We start from the raw sequence: 18371 nt of genomic DNA, 5'->3' as shown, positions 1-18371 counted from the left end.
AGGACAGCACCTAACTGATTGGGGGCTACCCAGCTTGGAGTGGGTGGTAGCTATCCAATGAGATGCGATGATCTCTTCAACTGTCAGAAGTAACCCCTGGTGCTCATACTCTGCACCAATTGAGTGAGAGCTTATAATCGGTAACCGTTTCTTCCCGTGTTGTGCTAATGTTTAAGCACAAATAGTGTCCTCTGCACGGCACGTTAGTACTGAACACAAAATGGCTCCTTTGGTCATGTGTTAATTATAAAATGGCTTTCTTGACCTTGTTAGTTATTACAATGGATACATTATAAAAATGGTCAAATTAAACTAAGATCGAACTACCCAAGCTTACCTGCATCCTCCAGTCCTCTGGCAACATTCCCATATTTAAGGAGGATTGAAAGATTGTGGTTCGAGTCTCTGATATTTCCACCCTTACCTCCCTCAGCAACCCAGGATGCAACCCATTCAAACTGGGTGACTTTTCTACTGTGAGAGCTGCCAACCTTGTAATTGTCTCCTCTTTATCTATTTTCATCCTGTCCAATTTCTTCACTTCCTCCTCCTTTACTGTGACATTTGCAGCATCCGCTTATTTTGTGATACTTAATTAGTGCCTCAGCAACACCCTCTGTCTCCACAGGATCTCCTAATTGATCCCCCCTTTCATTGACTGTCCATATGTTGGTAAAAGACTTCAGTGTTCCCAGTTATGTGACCTGCGAATCCTTTCTCATACATTCTCTTGCTAATCTCATTTCCTTTTTCAGCTCTCCTCTGTACTTTCTGTATTCTGCTTGTTTCTCTACTGCATATGAATCCTCACATGATTTCGATATGAATGATTTTTGAACTATTTTGTTGAAGGATTGAGTTTTGTAAATTTCTCCCTAGCTCCCCTCATGGTCAGGCAGAAAGTTTAACTGCTGTGTTTTCAAACAGCAACAGCTTGATTTGAAAAGCCATTGTGACAGGATTCCGGGTTTTAATCCAGTCACAAATCTGGTTCTGATGTCTTGTGGCTCCAGCTGTCACATGACCTGTCAGAGGATGACCTCATAATTGGCCCAGTCATGGAGCTGTGGGTTGATGATTAAATTGTTTCAAAATAATTTTCCAGAAGGACAATCAAAATGAATCGATATATGAAAGGTAGAGTTTGTGAATTTGTGCTCCCAGTGGAAATTCCTGCAGAGTCTGCTGGTTTTCATATCCCCAATTCCCCACAGGAAGCTCTGTGCTCGGAGTCTGTATTCATTACATCAACATTATACAGACTCATTTCATGGGAGACCCCGGTGTGAATTGTAGACAGTTGGGTCAGCTGAGGAAGGGAATGGAGCATCTGAATGAAGATTTCATGATGCTGATGATGTAAATGAGGATCTGTTACCCATTCCACAATCCCTCTTTATTTCTGTGCATGTTTCTCGATGCTGTTTCAACCAAATTTAAAAAGAATCACAAATCCTGCTCTGGAGCCTCAGGTACTAATTACCCAGAGGCATGGTTGCCAACTGGTCAGGCGTCAGTTTCGTAAAGTGAAGATCACGGGTTCAATCTTCCTCCATGCCTTGTGATTAGTTTCTCATCTTAAATGTGATGTTTTCCTGAAGCATGCCCATTGCATTTGTTTTCCGCTGATTGTTTCAACCATCTGGAAATCAGTGTCCTGTTGCACTTCATCCTGGACACTGGGAAGAACATGAGGAGTAGCCACATGGTCCCTCGAGCCTTCTCTGCCATTGATAGAGTGAAAATATCTGAGGTCCAAGCACTGAACCTTATTACTGTGCATATGCCGGATATTTAACAGAGCTATTCTGTTAATCCCACATCCCGCACTCCTGTCCTTTCCCTCATTGCCCTGTTATATTTTCCATGTCAGGTATATATCCAATTCCATTTAGAGTTACCATTGAATCTGCTTCCACTGACCTTTCAGGATTGCATTCCAGACCAGAACAACACACTGCTGAAAAAACAATCTCCTCATCACAACATAGTGGTGCACAGTGGCGCAGTGGTTAGCACCGCAGCTTCACAGCTCTGGGGACCAGGGTTTGATTCTGGGTACTGTCTGTGCGGAGTTTGCAAGTTCTCCCTATGACCTTCTGGGTTTTCGCCGGGTGCTCTGGTTTCCTCCCACTGCCAAAAACTTGCAGGTGGTAGGTAAATTGACTGTTGTAAATTGCTCCTAGTTTAGGTCGGTGGTAGGGAATGTGGGATTACTGTAGGGTTAGTATAAATGGGTGGTTGTTGGTCGGCACAGACTAGGTGGGCCGAAGGGCCTGTTCCAGTGCTGTATTTCTAAATAAATAAACTCTCATTATTTTGCCAATTACTTTAAATGTGTTTCCTCTGGTTACTGACCCTTCTGACACTGGCAACTCTTTCTCCTTCTTCACTCCATCAAAACTCTTCAGGATTTGCATTTCCTGCTGCCTTTGCTGATATAACAAGGCTGAGCACACATCACCAAAAGGAATATGATTGGCTATGAATCACATTTATCCTTCCTGTCAATCTGATGTGGATCTTGTATTTTCCCGGAACCAAACAACCTGAGCAGCACGTGTGGGTTCCAGTGATTTCCACCGCTCTGAGAGAGAGAGGATGTGATAATGAGCCAGATAGAAGAAAGGAGTGAGATGGAGAGTAAAATATCCCTGGTCTGTTCCTACTAACCCCCCAATACCCGACTTAAAATGGCATTGTTTTCTCCTGCTTCTGCACATTCTAATCCATTGATGTTTGCAATCCTTTCATCTGTCCCTTTAATTCCTGTTTCCTAATCCATTGATGTTTCACAACATCCCAATCCATTGATATAACTCAGTCCATAGAATTTCCCAATCCAGATATTTTCCAGTCCATTGACTTTCCCAATCCATTAATGGTTCCTGTCCATTGACATTCCCAATCCATTTATATTGCCTGTGATTTCAAAGCAACTGTGGAACACAAATAGTATCAGTATTATCAGATACATCAAGATGAGGTGCAATAGCCAAGTGGACAGATGTTGGGTTTATAAAGAAAAAAGCACTGGCTCGATATTTGTCCAGTCTAACACTGGATCTGAACTATCAACCTACTGTATTTCTGTGGGTCTGCTGACTTGCAGATGTGAAGAACCATTGGATGTTTCTCAATCCTCTGACTTTTCTCATTCTTGTGCCGCATTTGTTCCTTTGGGTTCACCAGTGAAGAAAATTATTTCCCATTACATTTGGTGAAGACTTTAATAACCTCACGTTCTTGTGTCTCACCATCTCAGGTCAAACTCCCTAGAGAAACTTTAAACATTTAACTAATCTGCCGGAAAAATTTTCAAGGGCGCAGCCATTCCTTCATTATGTTTCCTTCTTTGACATGTGATTCATAAATATGTGTGCAATGGAGAGAGAGAGTGAAAAAAAGAGAGAAAGAGAGGGAGAGAGAGTGCAATAGAAAGTTAGAGGACCAGCTAAAGACAGACAGAGAGAGAGAGGCAGAGAGAGGTAAAGCGTTGGACAGAGACAGAGAGAGAGAGAGAGAAGCAGAGAGAGTCATTGAGTCATGGAGTCATTTTGCCCATCAAGCCCATGTAAATCAATCCATTCAGTCCCATTCCCCCGCTTTATCCCCATAGCCCTGTAAGTTATCTAAATCTGTCATATTTATTATAATCTTGTACATGTCTATCAAATCTCCCCTCAATCTCCTTTGCTGCAAGGAGAACAAACCCAGCTTCTCCAACCTAACCTTACAACTAAAATCCCTCATGTCTGGAAGCATTCTGGTAAATTTCCTCCACCCTCTCAAGGACACTCACATCCCTCCAAAAGTGTGGTGACTAGAACTGGATGCAATTCTCTGCTTGTGGCCAAACTAGAAATTTATACAGGTTCAGCATAACTTCCCTGCTTTTGTCCTCAATACCTCTATTTATGAAGCCCAAGATCCCATATGCTTTGCTAACTACTCTCTCAATGTGTCCTGCCACCTTCAAAGAACTATGCACATGAATTCCCAGGTTTTTATTCCTACAAATATACTTCATTCATATAAATCTGTAAAAAAATGCATTCTAAAACAGTTCAAAACAGCACAAGTTAACAGTCCAAAAAGTGCAAGGGTGCTATTGCACCTCGTCTCGATGCATCTGATAATACTGATACTATTTGTATTCCACAGTTGCTTTGAAATCACAGGCAATATAAATGGATTGGGAATGTCAATGGACAGGAACCATTAATGGATTGGGAAAGTCAATGGACTGGAAAATATCTGGATTGGGAAATTCTATAGACTGAGTTATATTGGGATATTGTGAAACATCAATGGATTAGGAAACAGGAATTAAAGGGACAGATGAAAAGTTTGCAAACATCAATGGATTAGAATGTGCAGAAGCAGGAGAAAATGATGCCATTTTAAGTCGGGTGTCGGGGGGTTAGTAGGAACAGACCAGGGCTATTTTACTCTCTATCTCACTCCTTTCTTCTATCTGGTTCATTAAGTTTTCTTCAATAGAGGGGTGAGTTGCCTCACAACCCTTCCATTCCATTTTACCTGCCATGTACAATTTACAGCAAAATCATATCTGGTGTATGCAGCCCGAGGGGTTTCCCATGGGTCCAGTTCCTTAGTTCACTATGGCGGGAGGACCTTACACAGTGGTCTTTCCACATTGAGCCTTTGCAGTGGCTACCCCAAGCTTTAGTGTGTCCCTCAGCACGTAGTCCTGGACCTTGGAATGTGCCAGTCTGCAACACTCGGTCGTGAACAACTCTTTGCGCTGGAAGACCAGCAAGTTGAGGGCAGGCCAAAGAGCTTCTCTCACCAAATTGATGGTCCTCCAGCAGCAGTTGATGTTTATCTCTGTGTGCATCCCTGGGAACAGCCCGTAGAGCACAGACTCCTGTGTTACAGAGCTGCTTGGGATGAATCTCGACAAAAACCACTGCATCTCTTTCCACACCTGCTTTGCAAAGACACATTCCAGAAGGAGGTGGGCAATAGTTTCTTCCCCACCTACTCAGCAGAGATGACATCTGTGATTGAAGCAAAAAGCAGAACCGACCTGATGCACAACATGAAACAAGCAGCCAGAACATTATATGACTTGAAATTAGCCAAGACAGTTGTGCAAAAGATAGTGAGACACTGCGCAAATAAACACTGGACAAAATCACAAATGTAACAATGCTTTCAAAAGCAAATCTCCCGAGTATGCTCACACTCGTCAAGCAGAGGTGACTTTGCTGGCTCAGGCACGTTCGCAGGATGGAAGATGACACATTCCCAAGGGTATTCTGTATGGGGAGGTCGCCGGAGACAGAAGACTAGTTGGATGCCCAAAGCCCCACTTCAAGGATGCCTGCAAGCAGGACATGAAGGCCCGAAACATCGATTTTCACACATGGGAGACACTGGCCAACAACAGAGGGAAATGGTGATATTACCCCTGGACTGGTGTGTGCGTCACCATGACGATCAGTGACTACAGCAGCTTGACAGCAGGTGCCAACATGGAAAACAGCGACACCTGATAATCCCACCTCATATGTGTCACTTGTGGAAGAACCTGCCTCTCACAGATTGACCTCTTCAGCTATCGGACAAAGTGCACCATGGGAAACTATCCCATCGCCAATGGATTTGCTGCACGTCCATCATCTCATGTAGAAGGAAGGATGACGACGACATCTACAACCAGGGCGGCCTGTGGTAGCTCTTTCATTTCCTTTCAACGATTTATCGAAATTCCCTTTTCAACCTTACGATTGAGTCTCCTTCCACCATCCTCTCAGGCAATACATTCCAGACCAAAATCAACAACAACTTGTGTGTAACTTTCGAGAGCACCTTTAACGTACGGGAGTGTCGGAAAGCAAAATTTGACCCCGAACCACATAAGACCATATTAGAGCAGATGGCCAAAAGCTTGGTCACAGAAGTAGCTTCCATGAGTGTTTTAAAGGAGGGAAGAGAGGTGGAGAGGCGGAGAGTTCAGGGAGGGAAATCTCAGGCTTCGGGCCTGGACAGCTGATGGCACAGCCACGAGCGGTGGAGCGATTAAAATCAGCGATGCTCAAAAGACCAGAATTGGAGCAGTGCAGGAATGTCGGGGTGAGTGAAACAAATAAAATCCGGCCCTTTGTATCCCCCTCACAGCTGACATTCCCACCTGGCTATTTATTATCAATCAATTTCGCTCTTGCAGTTCTATTTCACACCACGAGATGTCAGTCTCATGCCATTTCAGAGCAAGCTGCAAACAAGCTTACTTGACTGCCAGTCTCATACTGTGTTGAGTGGACAAGGATCTTCTTCTCTTGCAGTTTCTCCAAATGATAGGTGTTCATTCTTGCCCCTGCACTTCAAAGAAACTGGGAAAAAAACATTCTTAACATTTTCTCACATTCACGCACCCATTTACCCCAGTGATAATTCACAACATTTTCTTTGTACCATCGCCATCTACATAACTTAACATAGTTAAATTAAATTCGTGACAAAGCGCTGGCGATAACATTGTTCTTCCCCAAAATATGTACAATTTTCAAATGATCAGGCTGTAGCAACAAACTCCATCTAAATATTCTAGTATTTTGGTTTTTAAACTTATCCACAAACGTTAATGGGTTATTGTCAGTTTATATTAGTGTTTCTTTATAGTCCTGGCGGACATATACTTTGAAATGTTTGAGAGCCAGCAAAAGTCCGAATGTTTCTTTTTCCACAGTGGAATACTTTTTTGATGCCAATTTAGTTTTCTTGAAAAGTACCCTATTGGCTTCTCTATGCCCGATTTGTCATCTTGCAATTGGACTGCACCAACCCCCAGGTCGCTAGAATCGATCGCTATTTTAAAGGGTTTCGCAAAATTTGGAGCAGCCAACACTGGTTCATTAGGTAAGATTGCCTTTAGCGGCGACAGGGAGAGCGAGGTGGCAGCTGGGTAAGTGAGTTTACAACTTATATAAACTTATCTTTTTGTTTCGGCAGTTTCTTTTTGCAGCAGCGACAGGGAGAGCGAGGTGGCAGCTGGGTAAGTGAGTTTACAACTTATATAAACTTATCTTTTTGTTTCGGCAGTTTCTTTTTGCAGCGGCGACAGGGAGAGCGAGGTGGCAGCTGGGAAAGTAAATACTATATATTTGGGCAGCGGCTGAACCCGAGACACTACACCTGTAGTGTCTCCCACCCGCCCTCCTCCTCTGACCAAAAAAAAACGACTCGGTGGTGTGCAGATAAGGTAAGGCTTTTTCTATTTATTTTTTTTTCATGTGATTGGTAAACACTTTTCGTTCCTTTTTCATTTATCTAAGTTAAGGCTAAGTTAAGCTTAAGATTAAAAATGGCAGGAGGTCTCAGACCCGTGTTATGCTCCTCTTGCTCAATGTGGGAGCTCGGTACACGGCTGATGTCCCTGACTCCTTCACGTGTTGGAATTGTGTCCAGCTGCAGCTCTTGTTAGACCGCATGACGGCTCTGGAGCTGCGGATGGACTCACTTTGGAGCATCCGCGATGCTGAGGAGGTCGTGGACAGCACGTTTAGCGAATTGGTCACACCGCAGATTAGGATTGCTGAGGGAGAAAGGAAATGGGTGACCAAAAGGCAGAGAAAGAGCAGGAAGGCAGTGCAGGTGTCCCCTGCGGTCATCTCCCTCCAAAACAGGTATACTGTTTTGGATACTGTTGAGGGAGATGGCTCACCAGGGGAAGGCAGCAGTAGCCAGGTTCATGGCACCGTGGCTGGCTCTGCTGTTCAGAAGGGCGGGATAAAGAGTGGAAGGGCTATAGTCATAGGGGATTCAATTGTAAGGGGAGTAGATAGGCGGTTCTGTGGTCGGAAACGAGACTCCCGAATGGTATGTTGCCTCCCAGGTGCACGGGTCAGGGATATCTCAGATCGGCTGCAGAACATTCTGAAGGGGGAGGGTGAACAGCCAGTTGTCATTGTGCACATAGGCACCAATGATAGAGGTAAAAAACAGGATGAGGTCCTACAAGCAGAATTTAGGGAGTTAGGAGCCAAGTTAAAAAGTAGGACCTCAGGGGTAGTAATCTCAGGATTGCTACCAGTGCCACATGCTAGTAATAGTAGAAATGAAAGAATAGTCAGGATGAATGCGTGGCTTGAGAGATGGTGCAGGAGGGAGGGGTTCAGATTTTTGGGACATTGGGACCGGTTCTGGGGGAGGTGGGACTATTACAAATTGGACGGTCTACACCTGGGCTGGACTGGAACGAATGTTCTTGGGGGTGCTTTTGCTAACACTGTTGGGGAGGGTTTAAACTAATGTGGCAGGGGGATGGGAACCAAATGAGGAGGTCAGTGGACAGTAAGGAGGTAGTAACTAAAGCCTGTAAGGAACTAGATAATGAAGTCAGCGTGACTAAGGGAAAGAGTAGACAGGGAGCAGATGATGAACGCAAAGGGACTGGTGCATTTGTTTTAATGCAAGATGTGTAGTAGGTAAGGCAGATGAACTTAGGGCTTGGATTAGTAGCTGGGAGTATGATGTTATTGCTATTACTGAGACTTGGTTGAGGGAAGGGCATGATTGGCAACTAAATATCCCAGGATATCGATGCTTCTGGCGGGATAGAGAGGGAGGTAAAAGGGGTGGAGGAGTTGCATTACTGGTCAAAGAGGATATCACAGCTGTGCTGAAGGAGGGCACTATGGAGGACTCGAGCAGTGAGGCAATATGGGCAGAACTCAGAAATAGGAAGGGTGCGGTAACAATGTTGGGGCTGTACTACAGGCCTCCCAACAGCAAGCGTGAGATAGAGGTACAAATATGTAACCAGATTATGGAAAGATGTAGGAGCAACAGGGTGGTGGTGATAGGAGATTTTAATTTTCCCAACATTGACTGGGATTCACATAGTGTTAGAGGTCTAAATGGAACAGAATTTGTAAGTAGCATCCAGGAGGGTTTTCTAGAGCAGTATGTAAATAGTCCAACTCGGGAAGGGGCCATACTGGACCTGGCGTTGGGGAATGAGCCCGGCCAGGTGGTTGAAGTTTCAGTTGGGGACTACTTTGGGAATAGTGATCACAATTCCGTAAGATTTAGAATACTCATGGACAAAGACGAGAGTGGTCCTAAAGGAAGAGTGCTAAATTGGGGGAAGGCCAACTATACCAAAATTCGGCAGGAGCTGGGGAATGTAGATTGGGAGCAGCTGTTTGAAGGTAAATCCACATTTGATATGTGGGAGGCTTTTAAAGAGAGGTTGATTAGCGTGCAGGAGAGACATGTTCCTGTGAAAATGAGGGATAGAAATGGCAAGATTAGAGAACCATGGATGACAGGTGAAATTGTGAAACTAGCTAAGAGGAAAAAGGAAGCATACATAAGGTCGAGGAGGCTGAAGAAAGACGAAGCTTTGAAAGAATATCGGGAATGTAGGACCAATCTGAAACGAGGAATTAAGAGGGCTAAAAGGGGTCATGAAATATCTTTAGCAAACAGAGTTAAGGAAAATCCCAAAGCCTTTTATTCATATATAAGGAGCAAGAGAAAGGATTGGCCCACTCAAGGACAAAGGAGGAAAGTTATGCGTGGAGTCAGAGAAAATGGGTGAGATTCTAAACGAGTACTTTGCATCGGTATTCACCGAGGAGAGGGACATGACGGATGTTGAGGTTAGGGACAGATGTTTGATTACTCTAGGTCAAGTCGGCATAAGGAGGGAGGAAGTGTTGGATATTCTAAAAGGCATTAAGGTGGACAAGTCGCCAGGTCCGGATGGGATCTATCCCAGGTTTCTGAGGGAAGCGAGAGAGGAAATAGCTGGGGCCTTAACAGATATCTTTGCAGCATCCTTAAACACGGGTGAGGTCCCGGAGGACTGGAGAATTGCTAATGTTGTCCCCTTGTTTAAGAAGGGTAGCAGGGATAATCCAGGTAATTATGGACCGGTGAGCCTGACGTCAGTGGTAGGGAAGCTGCTGGAGAAGATACTGAGGGATAGGATCTATTCCCATTTGGAAGAAAATGGGCTTATCAGTGATAGGCAACATGGTTTTGTGCAGGGAAGGTCATGTCTTACCAACTTAATAGAATTCTTTGAGGAAGTGACAAAGTTGATTGATGTGGGAAGGGCTGTAGATGTCATATACATGGACTTCAGTAAGGCGTTTGATAAGGTTCCCCATGGTAGGCTGATGGAGAACGTGAAGTCGCATGGGGTCCAGGGTGTACTAGTTAGATGGATAAAGAACTGGCTGGGCAACAGGAGACAGAGAATAGCAGTCGAAGGGAGTTTCTCAAAATGGAGACGTGTGACCAGTGGTGTTCCACAGGGATCCGTGCTGGGACCACTGTTGTTTGTGATATACATAAATGACTTGGAGGAAAGTATAGGTGGTCTGATAAGCAAGTTTGCAGACGACACTAAGATTGGTGGAGCAGCAGATAGTGAAGGGGACTGTCAGAGAATACAGCAGAATATAGATAGATTGGAGAGTTGGGCAGAGAAATGGCAGATGGAGTTCAATCAGGGCAAATGCGAGGTGATGCATTTTGGAAGATCCAATTCAAGAGTGAACTATACAGTAAATTGAAAAGTCCTGGGGAAAATTGATGTACAGAGAGATTTGGGTGTTCAGGTCCATTGTTCCCTGAAGGTGGCAACGCAGGTCAATAGAGTGGTCAAGAAGGCATACGGCATGCTTTCCTTCATCGGACGGGGTATTGAGTACAAGGGTTGGCAGCTCATGTTACAGTTGTATAAGACTTTGTTTCGCCCACATTTGGAATACTGCGTGCAGTTCTGGTCGCCACATTACCAAAAGGATGTGGATGCTTTGGAGAGGGTGCAGAGGAGGTTCACCAGGCTGTTGCCTGGTATGGAGGGCGCTAGCTATGAAGAGAGGTTGAGTAGATTAGGATTATTTTCATTAGAAAGACGGAGGTTGAGGGGGGACCTGATTGAGGTGGACAAAATCATGAGAGGTATAGACAGGGTGGATAGCAAGAAGCTTTTTCCCAGAGTGGGGGATTCAATTACTAGTTGTCACGAGTTCAAAGTGAGTGGGGAAAAGTTTAGGGGGGATATGCATGGAAAGTTCTTTACGCAGAGGGTGGTGGGTGCCTGGAACGCGTTGCCAGCGGAGGTGGGAGACGCGGGCATGATAGCGTCTTTTAAGATTTATCTAGACAGATCCATGAATGGGCAGGAAGCAAAGAGATACAGACCCTTAGAAAATAGGCGACATGTTTAGATAGAGGATCTGGATTGGCGCAGGCTTGGAGGGCCGAAGGGCCTGTTCCTGTGCTGTAATTTTCTTTGTTCTTTGTTCTTTGAGTGAACCTTTCAAAGTACAGAAGTGATGACGAGGTTAAAAAGGTCTGAACAGTTGAGGTGACTGAGCGGTTTCAGCTTCTCTGTTCAGGTTGCAGCTTTCACTGGAGGCATGTGTTTAAATCCCACTTCTGACAACTTGATTTTCAGTTACTTTGCAGAGCTTCCTTGAAGGTTTGAGGCAGAGTAAATACTGAGGAACTGTTTCTAACTGCTGAACGGTCACTAACCGAAGGTTACAGATTTAATGTGACTCACAAAACTGGAAAGAACTTGAGGAAAATTTCCTTTCTGCAACGTGTGGTTAGGATTTCAGTTATGTGGATAGATTGGAGAAGCTGGGGTTGTTCTCCTTCGAGAGGAGATTTGATAGAGGTGTTCACAATCATGAGGGGTCGTGACAGACCCGATAGAGAGAAACTGTTGGTAGAAGGATTGAGACTCAGGTAAAAGCTGTGGCTCAGTTGGTCACACTCACCTCGAAATCACAAGCTTCTGGGTTCAGATTTCACAGCTGACACTCCAGTGCAGCACTGAGGGTGTTGAAGTTGCTGCCTTTCAGGTGTGATGTTAAACCAAGACCTGGTCTGCATGTTTGGGTGAATGTAAAAGATCCCATGCTGCAATTTCAAACAAGTGAAGAGCAATTCTCCCTGGTGTTGTGATCAATATTTGCCTCTCAATCAGATCAGTTGGTCATTATCACATTGCTGTTTGTGGGTATTAGCTGCTGCATTTCTGACATTACAACAGTGATTACACTTCAAAAGTATTTCATTGTCTACAAAGTGCTTTGATATGTCCAGTAGTCTTGAAAGGTGCTATATAAATGCAAGTCTTTTCTTTCTTTATCACAACACATTACTGTGTAAAAAATGGTTTTTCATGTCACCTCTGGTTCTTCTGCCAATCACCTGATATCTGTGTCCTCTGCTTACTGACCCTTTTACCACTGGAAACAGTTTCTCCTTATTTAAACTATTGAAGAACTTCATGATTTTGAACAAATGTGTCAAATCTTTTCTGAATTTTCTCTGCCGCAAGGAGAACAACCCCAGCTTCTCCAATCTCTCCACATCACTGAAGGCCCTCACCCTGCTACCATTGTGGCAAATCTCTTTTTTATTCTTTCACGGAATGTGGGCATCGCTGGCAACGCCAGCATTTATTGCCCATTCCTAACTTCCCTTGAGAAGGTTGTGGTGAGCTGCCTTTTTGAGCTGTTGCAGTCCATGTGGTGTAGGTAAATCCACAGTGCTGTTCGGAAGGGAGTTCCAGGATTTTGATCCAGTGACAGTGAAGGAACGGTGATATAGTTCCCAGTCAGGATAGTGTGTAGCTTGGACGGGAACTGGCAGATGGTGGTGTTCCTATGCCTCCAATGTCCTTCTAGGTGGTCGAGGTCATGGGTTTGGAAGGTGCTGTCGAAGGAGGCTTGGTGAGTTATTGCAGTGCATCTTGTAGATGGTACGCACTGCTACCACTGTTCACTTGTGGTGGAGGGAGTGAATATTTAAGGTGGTGGATGGGGTGCTGATCAAGCGAGCTGCTTTGTCCTGGATGATGTTGAGCTTCTTGAGTGTTGTTGGAGCTGCACTCATCCAGGCAAATGGGGAGTATTCCATCACGCTCCTGACTTGTGCCTTGTAGATGGTGGACAGGAGGTGAGTGATTCACAGCAGAATTCCCAGCCTCTGACCTGCTCTTGTAGCTACGGTATTTATATGGCTGATCCAATTCAGTTCCTGCTCAATGGTAACCCCCAGAATGTTGATAGTGAGGGATTCAGCAATGGTAATGCCATTGAATGTCAAGGGGAGATGGTTAGGTTCTCTCTTGTTGGAGATGTTCATTGCCTGGCACTTTTGTGGGTTGAATGTTCCTTGTCACTTATCAGCCCAAGCCCAATGTTGTCCAGGTCTCTCTACATGTGGACACGGACTGCTTCAGTAGCTGAGGAGTTGCTAATGCTACTGAACATTTTGCAATCATCAGCGAACATCCCCAATTCTGACCTTATGATAGAGGGAAGGTCATTGATGAAGCAACGGAAGATGGTTGGGGCCTAGGACACTACCCTGAGGAACTCCTGAGTGCTGTTCTGGGACTGAGATGATTGGCCACCCACAACTATCACCATATTCCTTTGTGCTAGGTATGACTCCAACTAAAGAACAAAGAACAAGGAAAATTACAGCACAGGAACAGGCCCTTCGGCCCTCCAAGCCTGTGCCGATCCAGATCCTCTGCCTAAACATGTCGCCTATTTTCTAAGGGTCTGCGTCTCTCTGCTTCCTGCCCATTCATGGATCTGTCTAGATACATCTTAAAAGACGCTATCGTGCCCGCGGCTACCACCTCCGCTGGCAACGCGTTCCAGGCACCCACCACCCTCTGCGTAAAGTTCTTTCCACGCATATCCCCCCTAAACTTTTCCCCTCTCACTTTGAACTCGTGACCCCTAGTATTTGAATCCCCCACTCTGGGAAAAAGCTTCTTGCTATCCACCCTGTCTATACCTCTCATGATTTTGTACACCTCAATCAGGTCCCCCCTCAACCGTCGGCTTTCTAATGAAAATAATCCTAATCTACTCAACCTCTCTTCATAGCTAGCACCCTCCATACCAGGAAACATCCTGGTGAACCTCCGCTGCACCCTCTCCAAAGCATCCACATCCTTTTGGTAATGTGGCGACCAGAACTGTATGCAGTATTCCAAATGTGGCCGAACCAAAGTCCCATACAACTGTAACATGACCTGCCAACTCTTGTACTCAATATCCCGTCCGATGAAGGAAAACATGCCGTATGCCTTCTTGACCACTCTATTGACCTGCGTTGCCACCTTCAGGGAACAATGGACCTGAACACCCAAATCTCTCTGTACATCAATTTTCCCCAGGACTTTTCCATTTACTGTATAGTTCACTCTTGAATTGGATCTTCCAAAATGCATCACCTCACATTTACCCTGATTGAACTCCATCTGCCATTTCTCTGCCCAACTCTCCAATCTATTTATATTCTGCTGTATTCTCTGACAGTCCCCTTCACTATCTGCTACTCCACCAATCTTAGTGTCGTCTGCAAACTTGCTAATCAGACCACCTATACTTTTCTCCAAATCATTTATGTATATCACAAACAACAGTGGTCCCAGCACGGATCCCTGTGGAACACGTCTCCATTTTGAGAAACTCCCTTCCACTGCTACTCTCTGTCTCCTGTTGCCCAGCCAGTTCTTTATCCATCTAGCTAGTACACCCTGGACCCCATGCGACTTCACTTTCTCCATCAGCCTACCATGGGGAACCTTATCAAACGCCTTACTGAAGTCCATGCATATGACATCTCCAGCCCTTCCCTCATCAATCAACTTTGTCACTTCCTCAAAGAATTCTAGTGGAGAGTTTTCTCCCTGGTGGCCATTGACTTCAATTTTGCAAGGGCTCCTTGATGCCCTTGGCAAGAGCAGTCACTGTCTCCTCACCTCACCTCTTGAGTTCAGCTCTTTTGTCCAAATTTGGGTCAAGGCTGCAACGAGGTCAGGAACCAAGTGGCTCTGGCAGAACCCAAAATGCGCATTGATGAGCAGGTTATTGCTGTGTAAGTGCTGCTTGATAGCACTGTCAATGACACCTTCCATCACTTTACTGATGATCAAGAGGAGGCTGATGGGGCAGTAATTGACAGGGTTGGATTTGTCCTGCTTTTTGTTTGCAGGACATACCTGGGTAATTTTCCACGTTGCTGGGTAGATGCCAGTGTTGTAGCTGTACTGGAACAGCGTGGCTAGTGGCGCGGCTAGTTCTGGAGCATAAGTCATCAGCACTGCAGCCGGGATGTTGTCAGTATCCAGTGCCTTCAGCCATTTCTTGATATCATGTGGAGTGAAGTGGATTTGCTGAAGATTGGCATCTGCGATGCTGGGGACATCAGGAGGAGGTCGAGATGCATCATTTAGTTGATACTTCTGGCTGAAGATGGTTGCAAATGATTCAACCTTGTATTTTGCACTGATATGCTGTTCTCCCGTATCATTAAGGATGGGGATATTTGTGGAACCTCCTGTTGATTGTTTAATTATCCACCACCATTCAGGACTGGATGTGGCAGGACTGCAGAGCTTTGATCTGATCTGTTGGTTGTGAGATCACTCAGCTCTGTCTATTGCATGCTGCTTCCACTGTTTGACATGCAAGTAATCCTGTGTTGTAGCTTCACTCATTTTTAGGTCTGCTTGGTGCTGCTCCTGACATGCCTTCCTGCACACTTCATTGAACCACTATTGCTCCCTTGGCTTGATGGTAATGGTAGAGTGAGGGATATGTCAGGCTATGAGGTAACATATTGTGTTTAAATACAATTCTGCTGCTGCTGATGGCCCACAGTGCCTCATGGATGCCCAGCTTTGAGTTGCCAGATCTGTTCATTTCTTCCCTCAGATATAATTGGAAAAAAATTCCAAAGGAATGCATGTACTAAATAAAAAGGAGAGAGAAATAAATACTGACAAAATAGATGGCAGCATTTGCAAGGTAAAAAGATTTATAAGTTTTATTATCGATGAGTGAGAGGAATATATCACACTTTGGGGCTTCTGTAAGTGGATTTACTGATAATTTTGGGAATTGATAGGAAGCTGCTTCATGGTTGGTGGAACAAACTCCCGCCCTTGGGGTGGACCCAACAGCTGCATCCGTCCAATAACAGACAGAGTAGAAGTACTGTATCAGGCCTTGTTAGCTCAGTTGGTAGAGCATGAGACTTTTAATCTCAGGGTCTTGGATTTGAGACCCATGTTGTGTGGTTGTTCTTCCCTTTTTCAGACTTCATCGGCAGAGAGTTCAAGGGGTGAAATTAAATTCAACAACATCACCAGGTTTCAACTCCCCCCCTCCCAGTGTATTTGAATGGACCTTCAACCTCTGCCCTCCCCCTTCCCCTCCCTCCCAGAACTGCAACAGGGATCCCCTTGTCCTCACTTTCCATCCCACCTGCCTCCACAGCAGCACAGTGGTGCAGTGGTTAGCACTGCAGCCTCACAGTTCCAGCAACCTGGGTTCAATTCTGGGTACTGTCTGTGTGAAGTTTGCAAGTTCTCCCTGTGTCTGTGTGGGTTTCCTCCGGGTGCTCCAGTTTCCTGCCAAAAGACTTGCAGTTTGGTAGGTAAATTGGCCATTATAAATTGCCCCTTGTATAGGTAGGTCGTAGGGAAATATAGGGACAGGTGGGGATGTGGTAGGAGTATAGAATTAGTATAAATGGGTGTTGATCGTCGGCACAGACCATGTGGGCCGAAGGGCCTGTTTCACTGCTGTATCTCTAAAGATAAACACATCCAAAGGATCATCCTCCACCATTTCCGCCACCTCCAGCGTGATGCAACCACCAAACGCAACTTCCCCTCCCTTGTCAGCATTCCGAAGGGATTGTTCCTTCCACAACACCCTGGACCACTCCTCCATTACCCCAACACCTCTTCCCCTTCCCAAGGCACCTTCCCATGCAATCGCAGGAGATATAATACCTGCCCTTTTCCGTCCTCTCTGCTCATTATCTAAAGCCCCAAACACTCCTTTTAGATGAAGCAGCGATTTACTTGTACTTCTTTCAATTATGTATCCTGTATTCACTACTCACAATGCGGGCTCCTCTAAACTGGGGAGACCAAAAGCAGATTAGGTGGAACACCTCTGCTCAGGCCGAAAGCATGATCCTGAGCTTCTGGTTGCTTGCCATTTCAACACTCCCCCATGCTCTCATGTCAACATTTCTGTCTTTGGCCTGCTCCAGTGTTCCAGTGAAAATCGACCCAAGCTCGAGGTGCAGCACCCGACCTTTTGATTCGGCACTCTACAGCCTTGTGGATTGAACATTGTGTTCAATAACATCAGAGCATGACTGGTGTCAGGCAACCACAAGCATTAACACACTTTGGCCCAGGACAGCTTTGTTATTTAATCTTTCCTGCCCTCTGCCCTTTCAAACACCTTCCCCTTTGTTCTCTCCCACATGCCCCTCCCCTTCACTTGTTTAAAGCCTAATTCTTTTCTAACCTGTGTCAGTTCTGATGAAAGGTCACAGACCAGAAATGTTAACTCCGTTTCTCTCACCACAGATGCTGCCAGAGCTATTGAGTATTTCCAGCACTTTTTGTTTTTATTTCAGATTTCCAGCATCTGCAGTATTTTGCTTTTATTGTGTCAGTAAGTCTTTCCTTGATTCAGGACTCTGACCTCTCTCCAGAATCTCTCTGCTAAAGATTGAACTTTATCTCATTTCACTCACAGCTCAGGGTGAGTGTGGTACAGTGGGACTTCTGGCTGTCTCCCACTTCACAGTCCATCAGTACTGAGAAAACAATGGGGAATATTACTCACATGTTGTGTTCTGTAACTTTTTACAAACACTTTAATGTATATATTGTCTTCCAAAGCAGTGACAGAATGGTGGCTTTAGTGTGTTGTTGAAATAGCTTTGTTGAGTTCGTGCTGTACTAACAGTTAAACAGTTCTTGGTTCAATACCAAGTATTGGCACTTTCAAACTCTCCTGTGTCTTTTTCTTTGGCTCCAATTGTCAAGCTGCATGATTTACTCTGAAATTAGCACCAGAGAACCAAGGCACCAGCGAGCATGAGGAGCTGAAATTAGCACAGATCAAATCCACTTAATACTTCTGACTGAAGATGGTTGCAAATGCTTCAGTTTTGCCTTTTGCACTGACTTGCTCAGCACCACCATCATTGAGGATGTGAATGTTTTTGGAGCCTCCTCATCTTGTTAGTTATTTAATTATCCACCACCATTCACGACTGGATGTGGCAGGACTGTGGAGCTGTGATCTGATCCTGAGGGAGATATCCGTGCGTGGAGTGGCGGGATGTATGGAGAGTGATCCTGAAGAGGGTGTCTGAGCCTGGAGTGGAAGCTTTCTGTGGAGGTACAGGAGTAGGCCATTCAGCCCCAGTGTTTTATAAAGGTTTAGCATAACTTATTTGCTTTTACTCTATGCCTCTATTAATAAAGCCAAGTGTCCTGTTTGCTCTTGGCAACCTTTTGAAACCTTGAT

This window comes from Heterodontus francisci, unplaced genomic scaffold, assembly GCF_036365525.1.
Source record: "Heterodontus francisci isolate sHetFra1 unplaced genomic scaffold, sHetFra1.hap1 HAP1_SCAFFOLD_61, whole genome shotgun sequence".
NCBI lineage: Eukaryota > Metazoa > Chordata > Chondrichthyes > Heterodontiformes > Heterodontidae > Heterodontus > Heterodontus francisci.
The sequence above is the reverse complement of the archived record's forward strand: the minus strand, read 5'-3'. Positions refer to the sequence as shown.